The following is a 6,497-nucleotide window of genomic DNA, read 5'->3' as shown; positions in this document are numbered from 1 at the left end:
TAGAGTTTGAATGTGGGGGTTCAACACCAAACATAAAGTTTGGTTGTGGCCTCCCAACACCAAACTTAGAGTTTGACTGTGGGGGCTCTGTTTGACTCTGTATTAAGAGAAGCTCTTCGTGCTTCCTCTCCATGGTGACAGAGGGATATCCTTGAGCTTTAAACACAAGGGAGTCTCCATTCACTTGAATGATCAATTCTCCTCTGTCAACATCAATCACAGCTTTTGTTGTGGCTAGGAAGGGTCAGCCAAGGATGATGGAGTCATCCATACACTTTCCAGTCTCTAGGACTATGAAATCAGCAGGGATGTAATGGTCTTCAACCTTTACCAAGACATCCTCTACAAGTCCATAAGCTTGTTTCTTTGAATTGTCTGCCATCTCTAATGAGATTCTTGCAGCTTGTACCTCAATGATCCCTAGCTTCTCCATTACAGAGAGAGGCATAAGGTTTATGCTTGACCCTAGGTCACACAGAGCCTTCTCAAAGGTCATGGTGCCTATGGTACAAGGGATTGAGAACTTTCCAGGGTCCTGTCTCTTTTGAGGTAATCTCTGCCTAGTCAAGTCATCCAGTTCTTTGATGAGCAATGGAGGTTCATTCTCCCAAGTCTCATTACCAAATAACTTGGCATTTAGCTTCATGATTGCTCCAAGGTACTTAGCAACTTGCTCTTCAGTGACATCTTCATCCTCTTCAGAGGAAGAATACTCATCAGAGCTTATGAAAGGCAGAAGTAAATTCAATGGAATCTCTATGGTCTCAGAATGAGCCTCAGATTCCCATGGTTCCTCATTAGGAAACTCCATGGAGGTCAGTGGGTGTCCATTGAGGTCTTCCTCAGTGGGAATTACTGCCTCTTCCTCCTTTCCATGTTTGGCCATGTGAGATGTGGTTATGGCCTTGCACTCTCTTTTTGGATTCTCTTCTGTATTGCTTGGGAGAGTTCTAGGAGGGAGTTCAGTAATTTTCTTACTCAGCTGACCCAATTGTGCCTCCAAATTTCTAATGGAGGACCTTGTTTCAGTCATAAAACTTTGAGTGGTTTTGATTAGATCAGAGACAATGGTTGTTAAGTCAGAGGGGTTTTGCTTAGAATTCTCTGTCTGTTGCTGAGAAGATGATGGAAAAGGCTTGCTATTGCTAAACCTGTTTCTTCTACCATTATTGTTGTTGAAACCTTGTTGAGGTCTCTGTTGATCCTTCCATGATAGATTTGGATGATTTCTCCATGAAGGATTATAGGTGTTTCCATAGGGTTCTCCCATGTAATTCACCTCTTCCATTGCTGGGTTCTCAGGATCTTAAGCTTCTTCCTCAGAGGAAGCTTCCTTAGTACTGCCTATTGCTGCTTGCATTTCAGACAGACTCTGAAAAATCATATTGACTTGTTGGGTCAATATTTTATTCTGAGCCAATATGGCATTCAGAGTATCAATCTCAAGAACTCATTTCTTCTGAGTTGACCTATTATTCACATGATTCCTTTCAGAGGTGTACATGAATTGGTTATTTGCAACCATTTCAATGAGTTCTTGAGCTTCTGCATGCGTCTTCTTCAGATGAAGAGATCCTCCAGCAGAGCTATCCAATGACATCTTGGATAGTTCAGACAGACCATCATAGAAGATTCCTATGATGCTCCATTCTGAAAGCATGTCAGAAGGGCACCTTCTGATCAATTGCTTGTATCTCTCCCAAGCTTCATAGAGGGACTCACCATCCTTCTGTCTAAAGGTTTGGACTTCCACTCTAAGCTTACTCAATTTTTGAGGTGGAAAGAACTTTACCAAGAAGGCATTGACTAGCTTTTCCCAAGAGTTCAGGCTTTCCTTAGGTTGTGAATCTAACCATGTTCTAGCTCTGTCTCTTACAGAAAAAGGAAAGAGCATAAGTCTATAGACTTCAGGGTCAACCCCATTGGTCTTGACAGTATCGTAGATTTGCAAGAACTCAGCTAAGAACTGATGAGGATCTTCCAATGAAAGTCCATGAAACTTGCAATTTTGTTGCATTAGAGAAACTAATTGAGGCTTAAGCTCAAAGTTGTTTGCTCCAATAGCAGGGATAGAGATGCTTCTCCCATAGAAATCAGGAGTAGGTGCAATAAAGTCACCAAGCACCTTCCTTGCATTGTTGGCATTATTGTTATTTTCGGCTGCCATGGTTTCTTCTTCTTTGAAGAGCTCTGTTAGGCCCTCTAGAGAGAGTTGTGTTTTGGTTTCTCTTAGTTTTCTCTTTAAGGTCCTTTCAGGTTCAGGATCAGCTTCAACAAGAATGCTTTTATCTTTGCTCCTGCTTATATGAAAGAGAAGAGAACAAGAAAGTATGGAATCCTCTATGTCACAGTATAGAGATTCCTTGAAGTGTCAGAAGAAAAGAAGAATAGAAGGAGGAGGTGGAGAAGAGGGAATTCAAACTTATCAAAAGGGACAGAGTTCGAATTGCACCTTGATGAGGAGTCTTAGTCCTTTAAATAGAAGGATGTGAAAAGAGGGGAAGAATTTTCGAAAATAAATTAAAAATATTTTGAAATAATTAAAAAGAAATTTGAAAATTTGATTGAGATTTTCAAAAACTAAGATTGCGAAAGAAATCAAGTGATTTTTTGAAAAAGATTTTGAAATCAGAAATTAAAAAGATATGATTGAAAATTAATTTTGAAAAAGGGTGTGATTGAAAAGATATGATTGAGAAGATATGATTGAAAATAAAATTAAAAAGAGAAAGTTTTAAAACTAAAGTTGATTACTTGACAAACAAGAAATTAGAAGATATGATTCTAAAATTTAAAATTTGATCCTTTCTTAATAGGCAAGTAACAACTTGAAAATTTTTGAACTAAATCTTGAATTGAAGCAAGGATTTTTGAAAATAGTAAAAATAAATATAAAATGGAAAGAAATTGATTTTGAAAGAGATATGATTGAAAAGATATGATTTGAAAAAGATTTGATTTTGAAAAATTATGAAAACTTGAAAAAAATGTGAATTAAAAACAAAATCTTCCCTCTAGTGTCATCCTGGCGTTAAACGCCCAGAATGGTGCCCATTCTGGCGTTTAACGCCCAAATCTCTACCTTTTTGGGCGTTAAACGCCCAGCCAGGTACCCTGGCTAGTGTTTAAACGCCAGTTTTCCTTCTTCACTGGGCGTTTTGAACGCCCAGCTTTTTCTGTTTGATTCCTCTGCTGAATGTTATGAATCTTCAATTCTCTGTATTATTGACTTGAAAAGACATAGTTTTAAAAAAAGTATTTTTGAATTTTTGATGATGGGAATCAATAAAAAATGCAACTAAGATCAAATAAACAATGCATGCAAGACACCAAACTTAAAAGTTTGTATACTAAGGACTATAACAATGTAAAAAAGCATGTAAGAAATAACAAAACATACAAAACAAGAGAATTTGAAGATCAAAGCAATGAAATCATCAAGAACAACTTGAAGATCAACGAAGAACAATATGTATAAATTTTCGAAAATTAGAAAGATAAAGACATGCAATTGACACCAAACTTAAAATTAGACAATAGACTCAAACAAGAAACATAAAATATTTTTGGTTTTATGATTTTAAATTTTTTTGTATTTTTTTCGAAAATTATATGGAAAAGAAAATAAAGAGAATCAAAACTTTTAATAAGAATTCCAGGAATCATGCAATGTTAGTCTAAAGCTTCAGTCTAAAAAGATTAGACATGTTTGGCCAAGCTTCAGTAGGACATTACATTCAGCAGCTAAATTGATGAGAATCAATCAGCTTTTGTGATGATAAGAACATCACCTTGAAACTCTAGAATTCATTCTTAAAATTTTTGGAAAGTACCTAATCTAAGCAACTAGATGAACCGTCGGTTGTCCAAACTCGAACAATCCCCGGCAACGGCGCCAAAAATTTGGTGCACGAAATTGTGATCATCAACAATGGCGCCAAAAACCTGGAGCTCTCAAACGTGAATCACACTTTGTCACAATTCCACACAACTAACCAGCAAGTGCACTGGGTCGTCCAAGTAATAAACCTTACGTGAGTAAGGGTCGATCCCAGGGAGATTGTCGGCTCGAAGCAAGCTATGGTCATCTTGTAAATCTCAGTCAGGCAGATTCAAATGGTTATGGAGTTTAAGGTGATGAAAATAAACATAAAATAAAGATAGAGATACTTATGTAATTCATTGGTGGATTTCAGATAAGCGTATGAAGATGCTTTGTTCTCCTTGAACCTCTGCTTTCCTATTGCCTTCTTCCAATCATTCATACTCCTTTCCATGGCAAGCTTTATGTTGGGTATCACCGTTGTCAATGGCTACATCCCGTCTTCTCAGTGAAAATGGTCCTGATGCTCTATCACAACATCGGCTAATCAGCTGTCGATTCTCGATCATGTCAGAATAGGATCCATTGATCCTTTTGCGTCTGCCACACGCCCCACAATCGCGAGTTTGAAGCTCGTCACAGTCATCCCTTCCCAGATCCTACTCAAAATACCACAGACAAGGTTTAGACGTTCTGGATCTCAGGAATGGCCGCCAATAATTCTAGCCTATACCACGAAGGGTTCCAATCTTAGATTAGAAACCCAAGAGATATGCATTCAAGCCATTGCTAGTAGAACAGAGGTGGTTGTCAGGCACATGTTCATAGGTGAGAATGATGATGAGTGTCACGGATCATCACATTCATCAAGTTGAAGAATGAATGAATATCTTGGAGAAGAAATAGACTTGAGTTGAATAGAAAAACAATAGTACTTGTATTAATTCATGAAGAACAGCAGAGCTCCACACCTTAATCTATAGTGTGTAGAAACTCCACCGTTGAAAATACAAAAGTGATAATGGTGTAAGCATGGCCGAATGGCCAGCCTCCAAGGTCTAGGGACTAAACGTCCAAAGATGATTCAAATACAATAGTAAAAGGTCCTATTTATAGAGAACTAGTAGCCTAGGGTTTACAGAAATCAGTAATTAATGCAGAAATCTTCTTCCGGGCCCACTTGGTGTGTTCTTAGGCTAAGAATTATAGCTTCCATGTGTAGAGACTTTTCTTGGAGTTAAACGCCAGCTTTTGTGCCAGTTTGGGCGTTTAACTCTAGCTTTTGTGCCTGTTTTGGAGTTAAACGCCAGAATTCTTGAGCTGACTTGGAACGCCTGTTTGGGCCATCAAATCTTGAGCAAAGTATGGACTATTATATATTTCTGGAAAGCCCAGGATGTCTACTTTCCAACGCAATTGAGAGCGCACCAATTGGACTTCTGTAGCTCCAAAAAATCCACTTTGAGTGCAGAGAGGTCAGAATCCAACAGCATCTGCAGTCCTTTTTCAACCTCTGAATCAGGTTTTTGCTCAGGTCCCTCAATTTCAGCCAGAAAATATTTGAAATCACAGAAAAACACACAAACTCATAGTAAAGTCCAGAAATATGATTTTTAAATAAAAACTAATAAAAACATAATAAAAACTAATTAAAATATACTAAACACATACTAAAAATAATGCCAAAAAGCGTATAAATTATCCGCTCATCAGGGATCCCGGATTACAAAAAAAGGATCAACTTTGGGAGCCCCAAGCTTGTGAAGAACTCCCTCAACACTTGGTGCAACAATTAAGGAATCTTGGGGCACAATGGAGAACCAAGCAGGGGGTTTTGAGAACTTCAAGGAGCAACAAGAACAATTTAACTGGAGAGAGATGCAAGGCAGCTTAGGAATGATTCTGGAACAACAATTACAACAAATGGAAAGTCTTGCTGAATTCAGACACATGTATGAAGCAAGAACTGTAGCCAGAGGGGAATATGATTGCTATGCACAAACAAAGTTGAGCTACCTATGCAATGCAGTAGCTAACATGAACCCCAATTACCCCACCTACATGCAGAAATTGGAGGAACTCAGCTCAAGGCAAGAAGAAATAGCATACCAACACAAGGAGAATGTGAAATCCTACATGAGGAGGCTAGGATTTTGGAAGCCTGATGAGACGGACTTTTGTGTGGTTTAGAATTCACAAATGAATTCTCATTGCAAGTATAGTTTCTAAACCAACAATAGTCCTTTCATACAAAAATTTGTTTGTCACAAGTACAAACCCCTAAAATCTATAAACCGAAGTATTTAAACCTCGGGTCGTTCTCCCTAGGAATTGCAATAAAGTGCCTTGTTATTGGTTATGAGGTATGTTTTGGGGGTTTTGAGGTTTTAGACATGAAAGGTAAATGGCAATGAAAATAAACTAACAACTAGAAAGATCTTGGCAAGATTGTGAGAATTAGAAGTACTATCTTAGTTATCCTCCTCAATTTTGACCACAATTATCCATTGCTACCACTTAGTTAACCTCTAACTATGGAGGAAAGTCAAGTGGATGAATCAACTTGATTCCACAAGTCCTAGCCAACTCCCAAGGGAAAGACTAGCTTTAGTGGTATCCAAATCAATTAGCAACTTCTAATTATCAATCAACAAAGGAATTAGATAACTCAAGT

General features: G+C 38.0%; 1 non-coding gene across 1 annotated transcript; it reads left to right on the top strand.

Moving 5' to 3' along the window:
- Positions 1 to 1,654: 1,654 nt before the first annotated feature.
- Positions 1,655 to 1,762, top strand: LOC148561703 (small nucleolar RNA R71). Its single transcript, XR_015886726.1, has one exon. It is a non-coding gene; the product is annotated as a small nucleolar RNA R71 (small nucleolar RNA).
- Positions 1,763 to 6,497: the final 4,735 nt, after the last annotated feature.

This window comes from Arachis ipaensis, chromosome B6 (assembly GCF_059453495.1).
Source record: "Arachis ipaensis isolate K30076 ecotype BB chromosome B6, ASM5945349v1, whole genome shotgun sequence".
Taxonomy (NCBI): domain Eukaryota; kingdom Viridiplantae; phylum Streptophyta; class Magnoliopsida; order Fabales; family Fabaceae; genus Arachis; species Arachis ipaensis.
Note: the sequence above shows the minus strand (reverse complement) of the source record. Positions and strands in the feature narration are given on the sequence as shown.